General features: G+C 34.7%; 1 protein-coding gene and 2 long non-coding RNA genes across 3 annotated transcripts in view; 1 reads left to right on the top strand and 2 right to left on the bottom strand.

Annotated features, from left to right (window-relative positions):
* LOC127849915 (uncharacterized) overlaps positions 1–25,712 on the bottom strand; it is a 756,865-nt gene that overhangs the window by 280,326 nt on the left and 450,827 nt on the right. The gene's annotated exons all lie outside the window — the stretch shown is intronic.
* Positions 1–25,712, bottom strand: part of LOC127850633 (uncharacterized) — a 178,696-nt gene that overhangs the window by 56,124 nt on the left and 96,860 nt on the right. The window lies entirely within an intron of this gene.
* LOC127850638 (uncharacterized) lies at positions 6,394–11,038 on the top strand. The gene is made up of 4 exons (XR_008035388.1): positions 6,394–6,725; positions 9,270–9,401; positions 9,897–10,022; positions 10,498–11,038. It is a non-coding gene; the product is annotated as an uncharacterized LOC127850638 (long non-coding RNA).

Raw genomic sequence — 25,712 nt, 5'->3', positions numbered from 1 at the left:
TTGTAAATGATCACGAGTAAATTAAAATTGATATTTCACCGAATCCAACAAATGTTATGTTTATTTTATGCTTACAAATGATTATTTTGGTATTTTTCCCCAAACTATATTTCCGGTAAAACAATACAAATTATCAATTATTTCCACTGTTAATTGTACGGTCTTAAACGGTGAATTATGAGTTTTAATTCACTGATATTTTCCAATAAACCACCAGAAAGCATAAAATAACATTGATCATTTCCCTTACACTTGTAGACCGGATTATATTAACAATATTATCATATATTGTCTGAGACCTCTATGCTTGTGTGGAAATGAGGTATATATTTAAAAATAGAAAATATATATGTATTTCTTAGTGTTTATATAGATTTTTTCACGGCGCTGTGTGATTTCTTTGCCTCAATAGTATTAATATATTAAATACTGAATATTACAAATACTGCGATAATTGGTGGCAATTAATTAACTAAAGGGTCTTTTTTGAGTACATCTGTTTTTATTGATTAACCCTGATGCTGGTCGCTGCACTGTGACCATAGCAGGGTGTCAATAAACAAATATATAATATAATACTGTGAAATCCTCTGTAAAGGCCTACTTTACTGCATTTTCGGACCCAACGCGTGTGCTATACCCATGTTTATTGACACCCTGCTGTGGTCACAGTGCAGCCACCAATTCAGGGGTGATCATTAAAAACAGATGCACTTAATAAATTAATACTTTTGCTGTAATTTACGGAAGAGGATGGTGACCATACATTAATTTATATATAATATATGTATACGAACAGTAAATGCATTTGTAAACAAGGGCTGTTTGTAAAACATGCATGCCCCCCATATGGGCTCTCCGTTGTAGTGACAGCCATTGTGTGAATATGTTTTTGTCACTGTGACCTTGACCTTTGACCTAGTGACCTGAAAATTAATAGAGGTCATCTGCCAGTCATTATCAATGTACCTATGAAGTTTCATGATCCTAGCCATAAGCGTTCTTGAGTTATCATCCGGAAACCATTTTACTATTTCGGGTCACCGTGACCTTGACCTTTGACCTAGTGATCTCAAAATCAATAGCAATCATCTGCAAGTCATGATCAATGAACCTATGAAGTTTCATGATCGTAGCCATTAGCGCTCTTGAGTTATCATCCGGAAACCATTTTACTATTTCAGGTCACCGTGACCTTGACCTTTGATATAGTGACCTGATAATCAATAGAGGTCAACTGCGAGTCATGATCAATCTACCTATCAAGTTTCATGATCCTAGGCATAAGCGTTCTTGAGTAATCATCCGGAAACCATTTATCTATTTTGGGTCACCGTGAACTTTACCTTTGACCTAGTGACCTGAAAAGCAATAGGGGTCATCTGCGAGTCATGATCAATGTACCTATGAAGTTTCATGATCCTAGGCATAAGCGTTCTTGAGTTATCATCCGGAAACCATTTCACTATTTCAGGTCACCGTGACCTTGACCTTTGATATAGTGACCTGATAATCAATAGGGGTCAACTGCGAGTCATGATCAATCTACCTATCAAGTTTCATGATCCTAGGCATAAGCGTTCTTGAGTTATCATCCGGAAACCATTTTTCTATTTCGGGTCACCGTGACCTTATTCTTTGACCTAGTGACCTGAAAAACAATAGGGGTCATCTGCGAATCATGATCAATGTACGTATGAAGTTTCATGATCCTAGGCATAAGCGTCCTTGAGTTATCATCCGGAAACCATTTTACTATTTCGGGTCACTATGACCTTGACCTTTGACCTAGTGACCTGAAAATCAATAGGGGTCATTTTTAAGTCATGATCAATCTACCTATCAAGTTTCATGATCCTAGGCCTAAGCGTTCTTGAGTTATCATCCGGAAACCATTTTACTATTTCAGGTCACCGTGACCTTGACCTTTGATCTAGTGACCTCAAAATCAATAGGGGTCATCTGCGAGTTATGGTCAATGTACCTATAAAGTTTCATGATCCTAGGTCAAAGCGTTCTTGAGTTATCATCCGGAAACCATCTGGTGGACGGACCGACCGACCGACATGTGCAAAGCAATATACCCCTTCTTCTTCGAAGGGGGGCATAAATATGCAACTCAATCTTCAGGAATTGTTTATGAATCCCGGACAATCGCTTCCACGCTGTTTTGACAGGTCGGACAGTCGCTCCTACGATGTTTTGACAGGGCGGACAGTCGCTCCTACATTATTTTGCCAACCCGGACAATCACTCCTACATTATTTTGTCAACCCGGACAATCGCTACTACATGTACATTATTTTGATTCCACGGCAAAACATATTATTCGCCGATCAAAGGCTTACACCTATAATTAACCAACAATTAAAATTGCCAACCTGTTAACAGTAAGCCGATTCAACATGAGCCGATCAATTTGATTTTAATTTATTAATTTACTTATTGACAAACTATGTTACAGCTTGTCGAGTCTGTAAATATAAGGTAGTTATAAGGGCACTTCGGACAATGGTTCCTACATTATTCCTATCAGGGACATTCGTTCCTATATTACATTTATTGAAATAAGTGCCATTTTGCGAATGGAATAAACATAAACACCGCATTTAAACAATAATTGCTATAACAACAATGGTAGTATCAATCGATAATGACCACTTTGACACCTATGATGTGAGAACCGTGCATAAAGATTACAGACTGGCGTCACATTAAAGGGGCCTTTTCACAGATTTTGACAGGTTTTGACGTTTGTCATTAAATGCTCTATATTGATAAATGTAAACATTAAATTTTAAAAGCTCCAGTAAAAATAAAAAATAAAATTTAAAAAAGGAAAAAAAAGTAGCCCGCAGCAGGACTCGAAGTAAAAAACGCATTAGCTAACTGAGCTATCCTGCCAGGGATACATAAGATGCGTATTTTATACCTTATATCATCGTAGTTTCACAAATTTAAACGACAACAACAGAACTCTCCAAATTATTCAATCGCTTCGCGTTGCAACGCTTTATAATTTTTAGGTTTTTAAATCGTCAAAAGATACATATTATGGCTATATTAGACCATGGCAAATGTTCAGTAATACTGTTTCCTCACAAATATTATAACGAACCCGAAAATTTGCAAATCTGAAACAACTTTTCTCAATTTTGTCAATTTACCAAACTATAAAAAGATCACTTCAAAGTGAATTAAGGTTAGTAAACAATTGGCGAGGTCTTTGTTTTCACATTTGACCCATTGATTGATATGACACTGAACGCTTTCTTAATCGGCATTTCTATGATTATTAAAGTAGTGTGTTAATTAAAGGTGAACTGTCGATTTTATAACGGAAAATGCATTTTTATAAATATGTATATTCTAAATCAAGTGGAATCATCAAGAGCTATGGCAAAAAATATTGCGATACTAAAAAACGATGTTTTTGTTTTCCGTAAACCGCCCGGGTATTTCCGCCACCTATTTTGGTTGTGACGTCACCGGCACTCAACGCGCATGACTCGGATACTCGTCCATTGTTATTACGAATCGAAGCGTGAACACTTCGCGCTAAATGTCAAATTTGACACTCAATAGATCTATCACGTTAGCAAAATACAATTCTTTTACACAAGTTTTATTGAAATCGTGTGCTTTCTCTGTATTTTTTGCATGACAATCGTTATTCGATATGGTTCAGTGTGTTGCTTTCGGGTGCAAAGAACGTGAGGAAAATGGAAAGGGTAATGTAACGACTCGCCCCCTTAACGACTCGCCCCATAACGACTCGCCCCACTTTTTATAACGACTCGCCCCACATGTATAACGACTCGCCCACATGTATAACGACTCGCCCCACATATATACTCGCCCTATCGAAATAAAATGTTATATTATATATGGTAATATAAATGAAATCAATTCATAATATGAATTTAAGGTTCGGCATTGTTTGATAACCATCGTTCAGCGGTTTTTTGCCTTATACCTGACCTTATATACGTCTATTGCAGGCATATTCTGAAAAGTAATAATTTTTATTTTATGATTTTTTTTACATCTTTGTTCAGTGACAATATAATCATAAAGCAAGACTATTGGATATCGGTACATTTGTCTCATTTCATACTTTCCTTTATATTAATAAAAAGAAGCAAAGGCTAGGATCATATCGACAATTAAAGATTCCCAGGTTAAATTACTCAAGAATTTAGGGATTATCGTTATAAAGGAGACCGATGAATTAACAACATAATTGACAGGTACATTACCGCGAGCGGGTGATGACAATCAACAATACACGTGTCATAATCGCGAAAACGTGAATACCTTGCTTCGTGGTAAAGATATTTTCATATATATGGGTATTGAAAGGTAAGAAATGTCCCGTAATCGTTCATAGTTCATAGACGACACATAGTTACTAACAATGTTCATTACTCTTAAATTACCGGTATGTAGTCTATCATTCGATATCTCGTCGTGCGCGAATTGCCAAGATGACGAGTTTTGCATAAACTCCCATTTTCTCGTGCCGCGCATGGGACAAGTCGGTCCCTCTCTATTTATGTTAATGTCTTTGCATATTACAGGATAAAATATTCAACAACACCATGTATCAGTTTCTAGTCCAATTTAATGTCTAACATACTTAATATTTTCGGTTATACAAATACAGTCTGATAGCTACATGATCGTATCTTTCTCGATCCGTACACCTCCAAGTCTAAACGCTAACTGTCTTGTTTCCCTCTAACATCTGACCCGTGAAACTCAGTTATGAATCCCATTGGTCAGTGTTCTATGTGTCTTTATTTCTAATTGGCTGAATTACAATCTGGAGAAGTCACTATTCAAGTATGCACACGTTAATGAGCGTTGTGGTACAAATAATAAATAATGCAAATACAGCCTAAGGCTTGTGTCAACAGCATTGTAACCCCTTTGTTGTTAATGCATACTCGCTACTGATATACTTGTCAATATTTCGTACATAAAGAAAACCCAAATATTTCACCCAATTTCTCATTATTATTTGACAGAAAAATGAAAAAAAGGTCTTTGCCGAAATTTATTTTTTTGCAGAAATTTTACGGACACAATTCCTCTGTAAGATAATTTTTTATTTATAATTTTAAAATTACAATTATAATCTTAAATCTACCTATTTATTACCTTTAAAATGCTAATCAAATGGCGTTTCTTTTAAATTTTGGTGTGAACAATTAGCGCGGAAAGTTTTCAATGGTTTCAAATAAACATTAAACGCCAATTAAATGGCGGTTCTTTTTATTTGTAGGTGTGAACAATTATCGCGGAAAATTTGCAATGGCTTCAAATAAACAAGAAACCATTTGTGATAAATCAATTAATTCCACGATTTGTTTAATTACTTAAATGGTTATAACTTTAATTGAGTAATACGTGCCACTGCGGAGTTTAGTATTTAAAGATGTATACATGATTATAGTATCATTGTAAATTGATAATTCGACTAACACCATGCCTGCGCTTTGCACTCTGTATTTGCAGCGCAGCTGCTGGACTTGTGTTCAGCCATGTACGGACCTGTGTAAATAGTTGTTGTTGCTGTATTTGTAGTTGTTTGTGTAAATAGTGTTTAAATTTGTTATGAATAAAACGTTTGAAAATATCATTTAAATAAATTCCATGTTTATAATATTAAGATATAATTATATTGATTACCCGGTACTGATGTATTACTGTCTTTTTGTAAACTTTTCTTATTATATAAATGTATTGATATTATTATACACACTGCGTAACTTTCTATTTTTATAAGTTGTTGTTGTTGTTGTATATAAGTACATAAGTATCTAATAAACTATCAACACAAAAAAAGTTTTTCTTATATATTTCTCTTTCTATTCATCTGTGTTTACATTTAACATAGATGCTAAAAATGTAACAATAAAAATGATGGGACGAGTCGTTATATATTATATACGCAAAGACATAGTTATGTTACTGTGGTAACGCATAATATTAATTGCAAGAGTTGATAAAATTCAAGGTGTAGAAATCTTGAACATATCATGCAGGATGCGATACAGTATTCCAGTTTCTGTTGAAAGTTCCTGAAAAAGGTGAAAGTTAAAGTAAAGCATTTTAACAAATTTCATTAAACTTCTAATTTGCCAAATCTTAAGATATTTGTTCAATACCCCACCAGTTTTTACCGACTAAAAACACAATAAACTCGAAATTAAATAAAAATCCTACCATATAAGTAATGATGAGGCGAGTCGTTATCTATGTGGGGCGAGTCGTTATACATGTGGGGCGAGTCGTTATAAAAGTGGGGCGAGTCGTTATAAAAAGTGGGGCGAGTCGTTATGGGGCGAGTCGTTAAGGGGGCGAGTCGTTAGTAAATCATGGAAAGAAGGTTTTTTTCCGTTTTGCGAAGGATGATGTTACTTGTAAGAAATGGATAAAGGCTGTCAATTCCAGGAGAGTAATCGATGGGAGACTGGTTGATTTCAAACCGAGTAAGGCATCTAGATTGTGCTTGAAACATTTTGACGACAGTTGTTTTTTTTTCATCCTCCAAGTGTTATGGCTAGTGTTGGAATGGAGCTCAAAGCTGGTGCAATTCCAACGATATTTCCGGAAACAGAGGCATGCAAAGCTTCAAAGAAAGCTCCTCTAAATCCCAACGACCTTGGACCAGGGAAGCACAACCGAGCGAAGTATGGCGCCTATTCTGAAAGGAACCGGTAATTATGTTTCTAATGACTAATCTATGCTTGTTTATTTTGATATTCACAGTGCTAAATAATTTTAGTCTGATTAGTCAGCATATTATTACAAATGATTTCAAGACATTTGTATAAAAAATGCGTTGACATCTGGTTAGAAAAATAATGCACAATAGTCTCTGATGCAAGTTTATTTCAAATACTGGAGTGGTCAGGCTAATACAAAGGAGAGGAAGCTGTACTGTAGAAATATTGTTTGACCTATAGACTACAGTATTCTCACACATTGTTTTGTCAAACATTTGAATCCGCAAACAAATTATAAGTATTTCTTCACAATATTAACCATGCATTATATTTAAATAAATTATATTAAATCAATAACATAAAGGTGGTCTTATAAGCGCAGTGGTTGATATGTGTCCTTCTCAGCTAGGTGACCTGAGCTCAAGGCCATTTCCTGTATATTGTTGAGTAATGTCAGAGCTGTTGATGGTCAACATACAGGATGGATTAGGTTTTTCTGGATAGTGAGCTTTCCACTCAGAACACATCCGCAAAAAATGGAAATCCTTCTGTACCAAGTAGCTGGAAAATGCTGCTCATATGATAATTCCAATTTCATCCACACTTTAATTCCAATTTCATCCACACTTTAACTCTTTGCATGCTGGGAAATTTGTCATCTGCTAAAATGTTGTCTGCTAAATTTCTAAAATTAGCATTTTCTTAGATTTTTTTCAAAGAATATTATCAAAACAGCAAACAGTTTGGATCCTGATGAGACGCCACATTCTGTGGCGTCTCATCTGGATCCAAACTGTTTGCACAGACCTTCAAAATTCGGTTCCTGCACTGAAAGTTAAGAGTTAAAAGTCTAGTCAGTTTATAAGGAATGCTGGGGCACACATGGGTTCGATCATGTACAGCCTTATGCTCAGTATGGATATGCCTAATTATTTTACCTTTTAATATATATTTTTCAAAATTTTCTTATATTTGTATGCATGTATGAATCAATGGCTTAGTGACAAACAATTAATTAAAACACTTCTCTTATTAATAAGGAAAAATAGGTTAATCAGTGGAACAGCTTTAAAACTGACAAAAACATTCCATTTGATAAATAAATAAAACTAGCTAACTCACCAAAAATATTCAAAGTATAAAAATAATATTGGGCTTATTTTAATTACATTTCCATAAGATAAGAAAGTATGAGAGAATCAAAGTGCTGGTAAAACAATAATTATGTAAACTTTCTTATACTGATATATTGAACAAAATAAAAAAAGTACTGTCTATTACACAGATGATTAAAAGACATTGTAAAAGTAAATTTGAATACTGTAGTATTAATAAAAATATTAATAGTATTTACTAACACCATTCAGCATGCTGTATTGAATTATTCAGATAAAAATGTAAATTGAGAAGGGTTTTGTGCATGGACTGTAATTATTTGTACAATTTATTATTTCTTAAACAATGAACAGCTTGGCATTTTTCTGAAATTATATTCTCTAGATTCAATTAAATATAACAAAGCACATGATTGCTTTCTTAGTTTCTTAAGTTTCAAGAATGTCCATGGTTACCAGTCAAATTGACACCAGTTACCAGTGTTGTGTATTAATCCATACAGAACTGTGTCATGGAGTTTATGGCTTTTTGGTTGTTGAATAGCGCCTTATCTTTGGATATATCACAAGATTATGGTAGAACACAGTATGGTTTCAAGATAAAAGATTATTCCTAGCCCAATTAAATCAACAAACAATCATAAAATGTATTACTATCAGACCAGTGCCCCTGCTAAGCTAACCAAGGGGTGCAGTTCCAAGTCCCACCCAAGGTCTCACTATACCCTACACCATGCTCTTGTGTGGATTTTATCATATGATTATAAAGGAAGTTGTATTTATCAATAAATTAATATAAATGTTCAAACTGAAACTAGTTTTATTTATAATAGAAATTGTGTTTTCAATTAACAATCATTTTATTAGAAATATTTACTTAGTAATTATAATGAAACACATGCTTTTATATTAAAATTATGCAAATGAGATAATATGGCTTTGTGCACTGAAGAGCTCTTTTAAGAATTAGCACCCTACAATTTCAAAATCCAAAAAGGAAACTGATCAGACTATCACCACTACCACTCAAAGGCTAATGATTGCAATACATCTGTCAGGTTCTGAGAAACTAGGCATAATGCCTGTGCGTAAAGTGTCATCCCATATTAGCAGTCCGCACAGGCTAATTAGGGACAACACATTCCGTCTTAACAAGATTTTCAGTAAGAAGGGACTTCCTTTAAACAAAAAATACCATTCCAGCGGAAAGTGTCATCCCTGATTAGTCTGAGCGGACTGCACAGGCTAATCTGGGACAACACTTTACGCACCTGCATTATGCCCAGTTTCTCAGAGTGCGACACATATTATTTCAAAGTTCAATAGCATAGTTTGGCTTATATAAAGTGATATAAACATTTGTGTCATTCTGTCATTATTCTGTGTGAATTTTAAAAAGTAACATGACAATTATTTGTAGGACCCATATTCATCATGTGTGGAAGAGCCAGATGTCTGTGAAGAAATGTCTTGTGAACAGTCGCCTGTTCGGATCAGTTATCCTGAATCACATTTTGATAATGTGTATTCGCAGTCATCACAGACATCTGAGGTTCGTAATAATGTCAATTAATAATTAGTTTGTTTAACAATCTCCAAACAATGTCAATTAGTAATAAGTGTGTTTAATTATTTCCAAACAGCCTGTTTTTTTATGTGATAGGAGTTACATATTTACATTGGCTTGAAAAAAAATCCTCAATTCTTGTGATATAGTTTTTATTCTTTATTTTCTGTTTCTATACATGGGGAAACTTTCTATTTTTTTATGCTCCCAAAGGGTTGCATATAGTTTTTTAACTGTCCATCAGTTCGTCCGTCTGTCAGTCCGTCCAAAAACTTTAAAATTGGTCATAACTTTAGCAATATTGAAGATAGCAACTTGATAATTGGCAAGCATGTGTATCTTACGGAGCTGCACAATTTGAGTGGTGAAAGGTCAAGGTCAAGGCTATCCTTCAAGGTCAAACGTCAAATATATGCTTCAAAGTGGCGCAGCAGGGAGCATTGTGTTTTTCTGAAAAATTCAAAATGTTCATCATTTCAGACGGTTGTATTTCGGCCAACAGAACATAAGGAATTCACTGTCAAACCACAGGGAAAGAACTCTCCTATCCTAAGTACAAGGCTGGACACCATGTGGTTAAAGCAGTTAAAGAGAATTGCACTTATGGTAATGTATTCATAATGAATTTTATTGTATAAATAATAACCACAGATAGCAATATTGAATTATCTTGTTGAAGAATTTTTTTTTGCACATAAAAAAATACATTACAGCTTACAGAAATCACCTGAACTTGTCCAATATGTTGAAACAAAATTTAGAAATTATGATTCTAAAATCTGGTGATTATTCTCAATGTAAAACAACATTAAATGTATTTGCATGTTGAACTTGTTGAGTTTTTAGAATAATCTTGATACAAGTCTCTTTTTCTGAACAGATAGTGAAATTATCTAAAATATCAAAATAAATACATGAGTTTACATGCAATCTTTTATCAAAATGTTTGGTTTCTTAAAGCAATAGATTTCTGTACTACATGGTTGACGACAACAATACAAAAAACATTCATTGTTTATTATTCTCTAATAAGAAGGAACAATTTATCAATAATTATAGTTTATTTTAATATAACTTTCAGACTATGTTGATGAACTAATGGCAGAGCTGCTTAGGATGAAAGAGGAGTACAAGAGCGATGCCAATGCAAGGGCTGCCTCTGGCAACATTCTGTTTTCACCGCCACCCGTCTTCATCTGCAAACAGAATCCTGAAGTCAGAGGCTGTGCAGAACCATCGTTCGCGATTTAATTAGCGAACAGGGATGGAAATGAGTGGTTGCCCGTTTTGTTGTATAGTTATCTATTACTTTTAAAGAAAGTATTGGTTACACATGACACTACATGTACATAGTACTGGGCGCGTTGAGGCTTACGATGGGAAACCAAAAAACTATAGATGGTTGTCCATGTGGGCAACCAACTGTAAAACGTTAGTTTCCATCCCTGGCGAAGCAAAATCAAATGTATGAGTCGGACGGAAATTTCTGGCTGCCACAGCGCATGACGGAAGAGGTCGTCGATCCTTCTTGCTCTGACGGTGCCAAATCCAACGAGCCAGTCTTCTATATGCAATGTATCTGTATACTCTGAAGTTATAAATGTATAAGGATACCATTATGATAAATATTAGTATGTTTAGTAAAACAAAGGTACTTTTCGACTTGACAATTACACAAGCCATGCTGTGGCAGATTCTTACTTAAGTTTACAGTTTAACAAACTTATTCAGCTTGAATATAATATTATATAATATATATTTTACTGAAAATATGTCAGAAATCAGATTTTGTAAGCAACTTCACATCATGTTGTAGCAGGTTGTTATTCTTGTGTACTTTTTAAAAAATTAAACAGCTTGTATTTATATTTTTATTTCAAATGTTGAAAAATAATAAGGAACTGGCATTTGTAAGAAACCAAAAATCATTGTGTAGCAAATTGATACTTCATTTTACAATTAGATAACCCAGTCATCTTGTATACACGCGTATTTTAATGTTGATTAAAATTGTTGACTTTTTTATGTTATTTATCCACCGCCAGAGGCGGAGGGATATTGTTTTGGCGTTGTCCGTCCGTCCGGCTGTCCGTCCGTCCTGCACTTTTGTGTCCGGAGCCATATCTTGGAAGTGCTTTGGCGGATTTCATTGAAACTTGGTATGAGTATATATATGCATAAGAGGATGATGCACGCCAAATGGCATTGTACACCATCTGTTAAAAACAGAGTTATGGCCCTTTGTATCTTGAAATAATGCTTTTTACTTTAGGCACTTTTGTGTCCGGAGCCATATCTTGGAAGTGCTTTGGCGGATTTTATTGAAACTTGGTATGAGTATATATATGCATAAGAGGATGATGCACGCCAAATGGCATTGTATACCATCTGTTAAAAACAGAGTTATGGCTCTTTGTATCTTGAAAAAATGCTCTTTACTGTATGCACTTTTGTGTCCGGAGCCATATCTTGGAAGTGCTTTGGCAGATTTCATTGAAACTTGGTACGAGTATATATCCCCCGCCAGAGGCGGAGGGATATTGTTTGGCGTTGTCCGGCTGTCCGTCTGGCTGCCCGTCTGTCCGTTACTTTTGTGTCCGGAGCCATATCTTGGAAGTGCTTTTGCGAATTTCATTGAAACTTGGTATGAGTACATATATTGATAATAGGTTAATGCACGCCAAATGGCATTGTACACCATCTGATAATAACAGAGTTATGGCCCTTTGTATCTTCAAAAAAATGCTTTTTTAGTGTCAAATATAACACTTTTGTGTCCAGAAGTATATAGGCGGGGGATATCAATTCAACGAATTTGCTTGTTTTATTATTTGTATCAAAACATATTTACAGTACGAAATACAAATGACAAGTTTACACAAAACATTGTGTTATTTAATGTCTACAGTGTATTTTCTTTACAAACAATCTGTCCTGGTTTCATAAACATTTTTAATAATTAATGACAACTTACTCATGTATTGGTTCTTCATCACCGATGGGACCATTTACATCAAGGAACTCATAAAACGAAACTTCAATGACATCTGGATGTAGACAGTTAGCTTTGAAGCCAGTGTGCTCAGTTATGCACTTTACCCCTGCCTCGTCCATCCTTTCCATCAGCTCTGGGTATTCTGTGCAGCATTTGCACTCAATCTGCACACGATATGGTGTGCAACATGAACATGCACACCTGAAAATAAAAGAAATACGTCGAATTGCAATAGACGAGTTAATTGTTATTGTTTACATTCGGGATTTTCCGCGCATGCGCACTGACTGGTTGGCAAAAACACTGGTTACAGTAACGTAAAACATGTATAAAGGGCTTTTGTTTAGTCAATAAATTGATAATAAATACGAAATAAACATTAAAACTCTTTATAAAAAAAGTGCAAATATAGCATATTTAGTACCAAATATTCACAATATTTGTATATTCACAAATAAAATTTCCTCTTCATAAAAATACGAAGTAGTTATTAGCATAGAGTAAACGTGATCGGAAGACTTAATACTGACAATTCCACAAAACAAAACAATAAATTAGCCGTATTCTTTCTGATAATAAGACTTGAATAAATTATATTTAAACACTAATAAAACATATTTTAATTTTATTATAATTTTAAGTGGTGTGGATAGTGTTTTATTTCATCAGCGATCAATAGAGTCAGAGGTGCATTTAATCAATTATAAAAAAAGCCCTAAAAAGCGGAATTCAGTACTATTTTTAAATATTGTGGTAATTTTCTTTTACATTGAATGAATTTACGTTTCGTTTACATTGAATGAATATAAATTCAATTTACCATACAAACGGAAAAACCCTGCATATTAATTACCCAAATGTAACTGTCTTTGCATGTATATTGAAATCTCTATTAGTAATAAGGAGTGATAAAAATATAGCATTTTATGATAGATGCATATATTTAATTTATCTAACGGCCCCTTTTGTGACTGCTTATGTTCATGATCGTGTTTCGGACCCTGCAGTAATGTACAATCTTTACACATAATAGCGGAGTTAACTTTTGCCGGTACCCGTTAAATACCTTAATTGCATAGCAGTAAAATTGCACAATATTTAAATGTATAGTTATTAAACAATGTATTATTAAGTTTAACTGGCTAATAAATATATACACTCGTTCCCGTTAATACATTTCCGACAAATGTCTTCATTTTTGTTAAAATATTTCATAAAAAATTAACTTATCAGTATTTTTAGCATTAAAATGTGGCTTAAATGATTGCTCAATATGCCAAGAGATGACATAGAGGTATCGTGACTTATGTTTACTGACCAGACACTCGTCTGCAACATGTGGTTTATGCAGGGGTCCAAGTGTAGGTCCCTGGGTTTATGACACCATGTTTTCTTTGTAATTGTCTAGACAGTATCCGATCATAACGAGATAATCGGTTTGTGATAACAAAGGTGCAATTATACACCGGGATATAAATGCTGCAACAAAGAGTGCCAAAATTAGTGTGAACAATAAAATAAAACAATTACATTAAATAAAAGAATTTATTGAATGTGTAAGAAGGTAAGTTTTTCCAGACACATAAAGGTTCAAATCAGTTACCCTATGTCGCGTACATACAATTGACCTATTCGTTGTTTGTTTTTATCCTTATTTGTTTTCGTTCATTAAATTTAATTCATTCTAAAAGAATTTTAATTTCTGAGAAGTTTTTAACTAAAAATGGTCGCGATGAAGTGCCAAGTAGAGAGATTTTTGTTTAACCACATACCGAGCTCTTAGATTGTGTTCCACTCCCGAGTTTGTTGTCAGTAAAAACAAATAATAATAAAAACAATAAAATCGTTCCAAAGATGCATTTCCTTGCATGCTAATGTTTTATTCAGACATAATTAGTAAAATTATATTCGATATTGTGCATGATTATCATTAAAAACGAAGATTTCGTCAACCTTCTCTATATGCGCTTATATAAATTGCACCTCTTTTGCCAACCAGTGGGCGGAGTCTAAACTTTGCAGGTGCGTGTGACGTCACGCGTTAACTCGTCTATACAAACATTCCTTCCTAATCAGAACAGGTTCAAGTATCCGTTCTAATTACAATAATTAGACCATACAACCTAGTCATATTCAACAAGCTTGTACTGTAGAATAACAATCAAAGAATTTATATTTTTTTTGCCGACACCTGCATGTAACAAAATTATATATTTACCAATCCGTATTCCCAACACGATGGTCGTCTTGGGCATCGGCAAAATTTTCCTCGCTGTCCGAGTCAGAATCAGAAAAAATCTGATTGACTGTCACTAAATTCTGGCTCATACATATACGGTTGAACGGAAAACTCATCGTAATCGCTATCATCTTCCATTTTTCAACAATTTTTTAACTAAAGTTGCAAGATATAATACATCCGAATCCATTTATTATGCCGGCTCGTAATTGAGTCGTTATTGGGTGCCTGTTACGTCACTTCCGGTTTGAATGAAAATGGCGAGAACATCGGAATGTGTGAAAAATCGCGACTTTGTTCTATTCGTTCTCGCTAATAACACCGTATTTGAAATGAAGTGAGGAGCGAAATAGTTAAGATATGCACTAAATTCCATAAATAAAGGTGTTTTACGGGTTTTTAAAACCGCGGCAGGTGAACTTGTGTTAAAGTGATACTGAACGATTTTTGTATGTGTTGAATTGTAACATATTGATAAAATGTTATATATGTATATGTTACAATAACACAAAATAGACAAGAACAATTATACATTGAAGATGAAATTCATAAAATGTAGCATGCTGGCGAATTCGAATGTACAGACATTTTCGATTTCAGAATTAAATATCTGGCTTATTTCGCATTTTTCGACACAAGTTGGCAATTTTAATTGACGGCTAAGCATAGGTGTTAGCATTTGATCGGCGTACACTACGTTTTGCCGTGGAGTCAAAATAATAGGAGCGACTGTCCGGGTTGACAAAATAATGTAGGAGCGATTGTCCGAGTTGGCAAAATAATGTAGGAGCGATTGTCCGCCCTGTCAAAAAATCGTAGGAGCGACTGTCCGCCTTGTCAAATTAAGCATAGGAGCGATTGTCCGTAGGAGCGATTGTCCGGATACCATTGTGAATTATATGTATGATACATCAATATTCTGATATAACTCTTCGTTTTCCTTCTTTGGCCATATTGTGTTTATTTTCCAAAGTTCTCTATATGGTCTGCGTTTTCGCATACGATATATTCATAGAAGAAAAACTCAGACGCAAAGAAATCACAGCGTCGTGCAATAAGCACGAAAATAATAACTCATATCAACTGTAGCAAATAGTTTTTATCTGTTTCACATGTATTATTTGTTAAACAACGAAAATAAAGATTTATTTGCCATTTATTCGCAAACTCACATACTTATGATTCATTCATGAATATTTGCGAATTAAATAAGGTCCATATGTTTCAAACGAAAAATAATGTATATTTTGTAAAGAATACATATTTAAGATTTGACGAACGTGTAATTTTATATAAACACTAAGAAAAACACGCCATTTCCACACAAACACGAATCAATACACCCCTATAAGATAAAAAACAGATTTGTAAACGTGTACCGGTTTTAAATAAAAAATTCAAAACTCTCAATAGGATCGATTATACATGCTAATATTGTTACTAAAATATAAGATTTACACATGTGCGGCAACTGATTAATTTTAAATTAATGATTTAAATGCATCTAATGAAACGCAAAGAATTACACCGCGCCGTGAAATTAGCAAGCGAAATAATAACTCACATTAAGCAAATATTTTGTGCTTGTTTAACGTGTTTAAATTGTAACACAGCAAATGAAATTATTTATTTGCAAATGCACAGACAAACGGTTCACTTATGAATATTCGCTTATTAAATTTAGCCCAGTTGTTGTAAACATCATGAATAAAGCGTATATATTTAAGATTCCAAAAACGTGCCATTTTATATTAAAACTGTTCTAAACTAGTTAAATAACGCTATGCGGTACTATAGTTCACGCCATGAAACCGTCCCGGACGGTTTCCTAAACTGTATCGGACGGGTTTTTTTATCCACTAAATAAATCGCCCGGTACGGTTTACAGGCGTACGAGCGGTTCAAAATTATGTTACTGTCCAATACATTTTAGTAAACATTCCCGTTACTAAAATCATCGTCGATGATGATGATGATGATGATGATGATGATGATGATGATGATGATGATGATGATGATGATGATGATGATGATAATGATGCTGCTGCTGCTGCTGCTGCTGATGATGATGATGATGCTGATGCTGATGATGCTGATGATGCTGATTATGCTGATGATGCTGATGATGATGATGATGATGATGATAATGATGATGATGCTGCTGCTGCTGATGATGATGATGCTGCTGCTGCTGATGCTGATGATGCTGATGATGCTGATGATGCTGATGATGCTGATGATGCTGATGATGCTGATGATGATGATGATGATGATGTCAAAATTTTTGTTATTTGATTTGATTAGTACCAGAAATATGCAAAAACTTGTCTGTTGTTCCTTCTATATTATAAAATGTATTTATTTAGGCGGAGAAAGTGATAAAAAAACACACACACGACTGCATGTATTTTTCAAGGTTCAAGGTTCAAGGTTCAATTTACAAGTGAATGCATCATTATTCTTGCTTAACTACTGGACAAACATCCGCCACATGTTGGGAACTTGGGGGGCACTTTGGGTCAGTTATGTTTATAACACCCGTTTGGGTAACTTTAAAAGGTTAACCAATGATAATCAAACGGTGTTAATTTGTTTTTACAAGTAGTAATTCACCTAAATATTGTTTGTGTATTTTCATGTTTGACACATTGATTTCGTAACTTCAAATGCTTTAAAAGCAAATAGAAAAACAATCTTATGTTGTTTTTTTTAATAATATTTATTATAAATAATGCGATTGAGTTAAATGTTTTGAAGATTTAAATGATTGTGGAAATTTCAGCAATTCTTCTACATAATGTGTATAGATCAGCGTTATGCAAACCACCTTTTGCCAACCAGTGGGCGGAGTCTGTCTGCAAAAAGCATGTGCTTTTGAATTTTATTGTCATATTATTTTTTTACCCGTAAAAGGTACCTTCACAATAAAAAAATACTTTATGCATTTTCAAACTAAATAATACGATATTTGCTCTTAATTTTCGTTTTTTACAAGAAACTTTCTTGTACATAAAGTAAAACAACAACATGTATTAGCATATAAGCATATGAACATTGATTTTGCTAAAACAGATAAACACATGTAACGCAAAAACTAAAATACATGAATATAAATATTCGTTGTATAAAAAAAATATCCTGATTTAACAACGTGCACTCAATCATGAATACAAATAAATCTAAATAAATCTATTTAGCTGTTTATTGTCTACTGTAATGTTTTACAACCTGTTATCATTTGCGCTTCTAGGGTCGACTCGAGCACATGTCATTTCATCACCATGGGGGCAGCCATGTTTAAATTAATAAAATAGAAAGAAACATGCTAAAAACTCACGCATCGCCTAATTGACATTCCAAACGGTTGACGATGACAAATGCATTGGATTGTAATCTTTCCGTTGATGTTTGCAAACTGCACGATCAGACCTCAAAAACACTCAAAAGAATAACTATGTAAGAAGCATTTCACCAATGTTTACAATTGTTGTCGAATCATATGTACTTTATTATTGCGAATAAAATAGTACGCTTACAGACTGACAGAAAGATCGATAAGTAACTCCGTTCAATTCATCACGCTATACTATTATATTGATACTATATAATAATACATCGCTTTAACAATCTAAAAGTTAAACTAATTCTTTTAAACGGAGTTTTTAATAACGAAAGTGAAAACAACGGAAGTTGGATGGATATTTTGTGAGATGCACTTCGGCTCCAGAAAAACAATACAAATAAACTAAAAAAGACGTGTGGGGGACAATTTTCACCTGGAAAATATTTGAAATATGGTAAGTGATGATATCTCTACGTGGTCATTTCTGCTATTTAGTGCGATCTCTTGCTGATTAATGTTAATAGTTGTTTTACTAGTTGCCACCTAACTGTCAAAATAAGTATGTGTTTCCTCAGCTATGTGTATACACATACCCGGTTTTCTCACCACTGCACGTGGTTTCGACCGATTTGTTTTGCACGTTTTTCTACGGAGCACAGCGAGGGCCACGCTTTCAAAATGGGTAGAAGGAATCGAAATATAAAATCAATCGGTTTGCCAATTTCTGTATATTCCTTTACAATTTTATATGTCGTCTGCAATCTATTTCAATTTGAGATGGTTTAAAATTTGCAATTTGGTTGAGAGGTAAATAACAAAAGTGTTAAGCCTTTGAAATAGAATTGTGACTCTTATTATCCACCATACCTGGATTTTTAAAAAGTAGTTACGTTTTAGTTATTTTTAGAACTTTGTTTAGGAAATTTATCCAAAAAAGGCAGTTGAATAAAACTCATGTGTTGTTTATTGACAATAATTGTCTGTGAAATGTTGCTAACTTGACCTTGTTTATGTATATAGCTTTGTATTCATTTAACTTACGGTAGTGCATATCCTTCCTAACGTGAGTTTGAGATTTTGTAAATAAGTGTAAAAATGCATTGGTTTTAAACCAAAATATGAATAAAGCACACACATATTGAATGTCAAAAATGTGTTATTGTTATTATATCCGTCTTTAGCTTTAAAATGATATATAATTTACCATATTGTACCACATTGAATGAAGAAAAACCAAAGCGAAGTTTTAATGAATTTTATCTCCCCCCATGAACCTAAAGCACCGCGACGTATATTCAACCTAACTCTTCGTAAAAAACGCTTTCCTCGATATGACATATACCGACTCGGCAGTAATCATGTGTATTTGACGAGATTTGACAAACTGCTACACTCCGAAAACGGCGACCCAATCAAAAAATTGAAGTTCTAATTCTGGCATAACGAAAGATCCGCCCAGAAAATACAATTGACCAATTAAAAAAACACAAATGTCTCAATCGGGCATTTCAGTGCGGCGCGCCCACCAATGAAATAAATGACGTTTAGTTAAAGCTGGATGCTGAAGTCATGAATTATTTTAAGAGATGAAAACATAATTATATATAACAGAAATGAAATTTTTAAAATAATTGTAAAGGAGGCAATCAATACTTACATGTAGTAGTAGTAGTAGAAGTAGTAGTAGTAGTAGTAGTAGTAGTAGTAGTAGAAGTAGTAGTAGTAGTAGTAGTAGTAGTAGTAGTAGTAGTAGTAGTAGTAGTAGTAGTAGTAGTAGTAGTAGTAGTAGTAGTAGTAGTAGTAGTAGTAGTAGTAGTAGTAGTAGTAGCAGTATCAGCAGCAACAACAAAAACAGCAGTAGTAGTAATTGTAGTACTAATAGCAGTATGTTATGTTATATCAGAGCCTTGCCTTTAGGACGTTTTCATTGGCTGATTAATTTGAGGGAACAAGATAGTATTTGATTGGCTGACTTACTCGTGGCCACCAGTTAGCTAAGTTGGGATCTCGAGATCTCTAAATTCTCTCCCCTTTTGTTAAATGCATCCTTCCTTTATTTACTTCACCGCCCTTTTTTAATTGCTCTACTCTTTAATTTAGTTTTGCACTCGTTTTTTCTTTCTCGTCGCCACGACATAGCTAACTCGTAGCCACGAGTTACTAAGTCGTGGCCACGAGATAGAGAAAAGAGGAGTTCAATTTTTAAAAAGAGGAGTGAATGTCACCTCTATACCTCCGTAATTATCTCATAAGTTCATATTAATTTAGAAAATATAATTGATAAACATGCATACTATTTTTAACACTTTTAATTGTTATGGTGACACAGACCATAACTTCAGTTATTTATAAATTGAAAGTTAACTGTCATTTTTTTAAACTGTTGTGCTGATTCACCTACTCTGTCTTAATGATTAGCGAAGGGTTCAAATTACGTGTTTTTGTAACCAAACCATTGATGCGTACATGTTGATGAAAAATAATGGCACTTGAAATAATTCGTATATGTGACATACAAAAGGCATAACAATAATGCGTTTCAGTGTTTCTAGTAATATTAATACATTTAGACTAGTCGCTCAATATAAAAAAATATATAAAGCATTCTGAGTTATGAGATCCGGTGCGTGTAGCTCGAAGTTTTGTCCGGACACTCCATGCACCTAAGGGCAACATCTAAACCATGTTGAAACGTTTGTCATGCACAGTTTAACAAACTCTTCAATTAAAAAAATACAAGCAATTAACAATAAAGCACTATATTCAATGTCAAATTTGAAGTTAAGCGTGAAGTGTTGAAGCTCCAATCCGTAATAACAATCGACTAGTTTCAATGTCATGTGCATTGTGTAAAAATGATGTCATCATACTATCTTGTGCCATTGCTCGTGATGATTCCAATCGTTTTAGAATATACTTATCTTTAAAATAGCATTTTGGTAATGAAATTGACATTTGACCTTTATCTTATATTCAAGTACTAATTAAAAAAAATACGTTAGATTATACACTTGAATGCCCTGAATATTTAGATGATCGTTAAGAACGGATTTGGCAGATTCGAGTTAGTTTTTTTCTACTACAGGATATAGAAGTCCCACACTTAAGTATATACGAATATTTTTTCCTCGCTCAATCTTTCAAAGTTGAATGAACTTATCGTTTCGATGATCTTATAGAAACACATTTTGACTGCGACCAGATTTGGCTGAGGTATAGTCTTTAGTCGAGAATACATAGTGGATTGGTCTCTTTCTAAACAAATGTCTTTCGGGCATCGGTATCTTTGACACATGAATACGTTGATAATTTAGATTTAAATGGATTAAATTATGAGTTTGCAACGAAATAAGGCGTATACGGCGCATTCTTGTACGTGCACTAATTTAGTAAATACAATTATTACACATGCACTTACAATTATGAACCAATATTATTTAATAATTCTAACAAACGCGATTGCCTTCATTTCTACAAGGACAACAGACAGTGTGCCCTTCCAAAAGTGCAGTTTAAAAAATAGAAAATACAGTAATACCTGTATACAAAACATGACAGCATCATTGTAGGTGTGTTATAGCTTTCGTTAACCGCAAGGATAGCGAAATGAATGAACCCAGTAAATAGATAGTACAAAGACTGTAAGCAATTGTGTAGAAGCGTATGCTCTTGGAACAGTTTTATTCACTGTGATGAAACACGTCACAGTATCCATATGAAAAATCTTAAAGCCAACTCGCTTCGATCTTCCATGACTTTTACAATTTGTGTAGAGTGTTACGCAGGAACATGTGGTACGCGGAAACTCGTACTGTAGTATGTATACGTTTCTTTAACAAATTTAGAATGCGTGATTATTTAATAATGTTTATATAGTAGCACCGTATTGAACTAGTGTATCTTTATTTTGCATATTCTTTGTCTATCGTATAAATAGCGTGCAACTCCGTGTTTAATCTTGATAAGTTGTGACTGATATAATTGCCTATATTTGGTAAGGAAAACTGAAGTCCCTAAAACGTATCTGTATATGGTACGAATGGGAATTAAGACCGTAGCTTTAGACAAATCCACTGGACACGTTTTGGCCTTTGTTTCGGTAGACACAAAATAAAATCGCAACATAAACTATCAAAACTATAATTTGTGACAGATACTCGACTTGTTAATATAAATCGTCTATGTTAAGAATAAAGCCAACAGTACCTTCTTTAGATTCCTGTTTCGAAGCTTCGTTGCCCATCGTGAGTGTTCACAACTCATCCGTCGTTCCTAGGCTTTAAAAGTCGGAAATTCAAAAGGAATTAGGTCGAACATAATGTATGGCTACTCACTGCATCTCATGACCTCATACCGTAGACCAGCTTTTGCAGCTCGCGAGCGCTTTTATCGTCCACTGTGCAGATCAAGGGTTACACCGATTTAACAGTTGCAATGTGAAAGAACATGTTAGGTATTCTGGGGAAAATAAGAGCACACCCAAGAAGGGATGTGAAAATCATATGTTAACGAATTATTCTACACAACATTGAAATACAAATGATATATCAGAAGATCTGGCCCGTTCACAACAATCAATGGAATGGATGATGTTAACAAGAATCCTTTATGGCAAAACCGTACGAACATTTCAGACAGATAGATACACTGTGATTTACATATGGGGGACGACATGTTCTTGGACCATTAACACTTTCAGCCATTTTCGATCGATCTGATCCCAAACCTAAAAGAGGAAAGGGGAATGATATTTAAAGCTCAAGCAAAATCATAACATTTCCATATCAGAACCCACAACTGATCTGCAATAACTGTCAGATTATGTAATATGGTTTGCAGTCTTCTTCAAATGTGTATGGTTAGCTTGTTTGTTTTCGGAGGGACGTTTCATACACAAATAAAAATAATAGTCCTTTTCAATGAAGCTGTATAGAACGATATCACTGTTTATGGAAACATCTTATTGTCGGTTTGAGAAAGCGGCGAACATCATAAATGCTTGCTACCAAATAAGAAGGCATATCTTTACAAAACGGTGGTGTACCGAGCGTAACAGGCTGTTTAAGCACAATTATATACAGACCTGAATAATCACAGAAGCCAAGGCAGCCACAAGCTATACTAAGCCAACTCCAAAGAAACTTGTCAACACAAGTCCACACACTACTTTCTTATTTCATGTTCTACATTGTTGAAGCCAAAGTGTCTAACAAAGAAACATCATGGGAGTACTTCAAATTCAGTTCATTAACATGATGCACAATCCAATTTATCCTGGTCTTTTAGATGGCGAAGATACCCATGCAGCAAAGAATATAAACAGAGGTCCAGTAACTGCGTTATAAGTCTGGCAGCTTAAAACAATAGCATTCATCAGCAACATGGCAACAACATAATGAACGGTCCCAGAAGCAATCATGTACAGAACGATTACTGGCTCATGTGTCAGCTTGCAGTGTAAACCAATCATTTTCAACTCCCTTTTCTTGTATTGACGAAGAGAAAAGTCAAAATATATCATGTAACAAGTTAATTGCTTTGGATGTGGCCTAGATGAAAGAACGACTGCATACATTGATGCTGAGCATGGTACAAAGTGGCCTGCATGCAAAATACAAGGATGTAATATACTAGCAGGGGATATTGTAATGACTAATGCGGCTTTTGCTTGCGTGCTGCGTTCTGATAACATCGGTGCACACACTTTAGAAGCAGGAAAACGGGTGATTCAGAAGTTAAACTAGAGTATCAAGAAGTTTAAAAGCATCGTATTATAAGTCGTGGGTAGTAAGGTAAAGCTGACCACAAACTCTTCCACCAAAACAGTGCACCGACCTGAAAGCCCTGCACCGTACTACTGTTGGGAAACAGTGAGGTTTATGGAGCATTTGTATAAGGCAGATTGGAAATGGAATCAGGTCAAACAATATATCAAACAATGACTAGGAGCTCAACTTAACATCGCAGACGATTTCGCCTTTACAAAGACGAACTCAGAATTAAACAGCACATCCAGAACCACCAACAAAACCACACTGCTGGCGCTCACTGCCTGCTTGAAATTTAATGCTCTTAAATCAACCCTTGAACAAATGGATTCCATCCCAGAGGATGATAGAAATAGTACATGCCTTACATTCTGGTGTCAATGATTTACTAGAAAGGAATTGTAGACACCCTTCAATATTCTTTACGTTATAGGAGCAACAAGAACGAAAACTTTTGTCATCACCAAAAACAGAAGCGGAAGCAGTCTTAATATAGATATGATTCAAACAGACATGACGCAGTCATCCAGTTATAGGCCAAGCTTGATAAACTGTGTCGGTGACATACGTTGTGGGATGCGCCGGAAACGCCCATTGTAGGAAGCCCCTACTTGATGATGCAATTGTTGGGTACGAAAAACAATTCATTACCAAAAAACTTAATCTCACTTTTTTGTATGTATTGTATAAATATAACACTATACAATATACTTTACACGTATTTATACATTATAATATCGTTATCAATAAAGTGTCGTTAAATTGTTCATGTTAAGTATGCAATCAATCACATGATTCTTACAAATTACATTATCATCGGAAATCAACTAAACATAAAAGACTATATTTTTCCAAAATTTAATCTCCAAACAACAAAAGTTACATAGTTTTTTTCCATGCGACCAACACATCGTAACATTGTAAACTAAGTTTCACCAACATCATTGCGTTGAATGCATTATCGACGTGCCGGCTCGATTATTTCTTTTACTAAAGACATGTGCCTTTAAAAGCCGATGAACCCGCACTTTGTTGGGAGATGTTGATCGGTTTTGTGGTTATCTGTTTTATTGGCGCTGTGAAAAGCGTTTGAAATGTGTTTTGAAATAAACAGGTTATTTTCATAAATTGGGATAATTATTATAATTAAATAATGAGAGTAAGCATTATTAAAACTCAGTGTAAATCTCTCAAGGCGAGTTAATTACAGTTAAAACTGTGTCATTATATTACGAAATACATTTTTTGCCAATTCACTAGTGCCTTATGACAAACACATAATACACAATCATAACATTATATATTTTTTTTATGAAGCCTGTAATTGTAAATACGAAATTGTATTGATACTTTGAAAAAAAATGGATCAATTCGAACGCTATTAGTCTGTTTGCCGAATAAGATCCAAAAATCGGTTTCCAATAAGTTTAATAACTTAATTTATATAATTATACAATTATGGAACATTAACGTTATATACCATACAACGTGCTACATAAACCCTGTCTGGGTGTCACACACAACCACAAATCATAAATCTGTTTATCTCAGCATGCCATCAATGCCATGTAAAATAAAGGAGAACCAAGGTCCCGTTAATAAAACAATATCTACATACCCCTTTATATATAACCGATTGGTCACCCGTAGTAGTCTACCACTGAAAGTTACTTCAGAAGTCGATCAGAGTACTCTGATATACGAAATCCTCATCATCATCCAAATACTCCTCCTCCTCCGCCCGCCTGCCGCCGCCGCCGCAGCGGGCAGCAGGCAGCAGCAGCAGCAGCAGCAGCAGCAGCAGCAGCAGCAGCAGCAGGAGCAGGAGCAGCAGCAGCAGCGGCAGCAGCGCAGCAGCAGCAGCAGCAGCAGCAGCAGCAGCAGCAGCAGCAGCAGCAGCAGCAGCAGCAGCAGCAGCAGCAGAGCAGCAGCAGCAGCAGCAGCAGCAGCA

Source organism: Dreissena polymorpha, chromosome 11 (assembly GCF_020536995.1).
Source record: "Dreissena polymorpha isolate Duluth1 chromosome 11, UMN_Dpol_1.0, whole genome shotgun sequence".
NCBI lineage: Eukaryota > Metazoa > Mollusca > Bivalvia > Myida > Dreissenidae > Dreissena > Dreissena polymorpha.
Note: the sequence above shows the minus strand (reverse complement) of the source record. Positions and strands in the feature narration are given on the sequence as shown.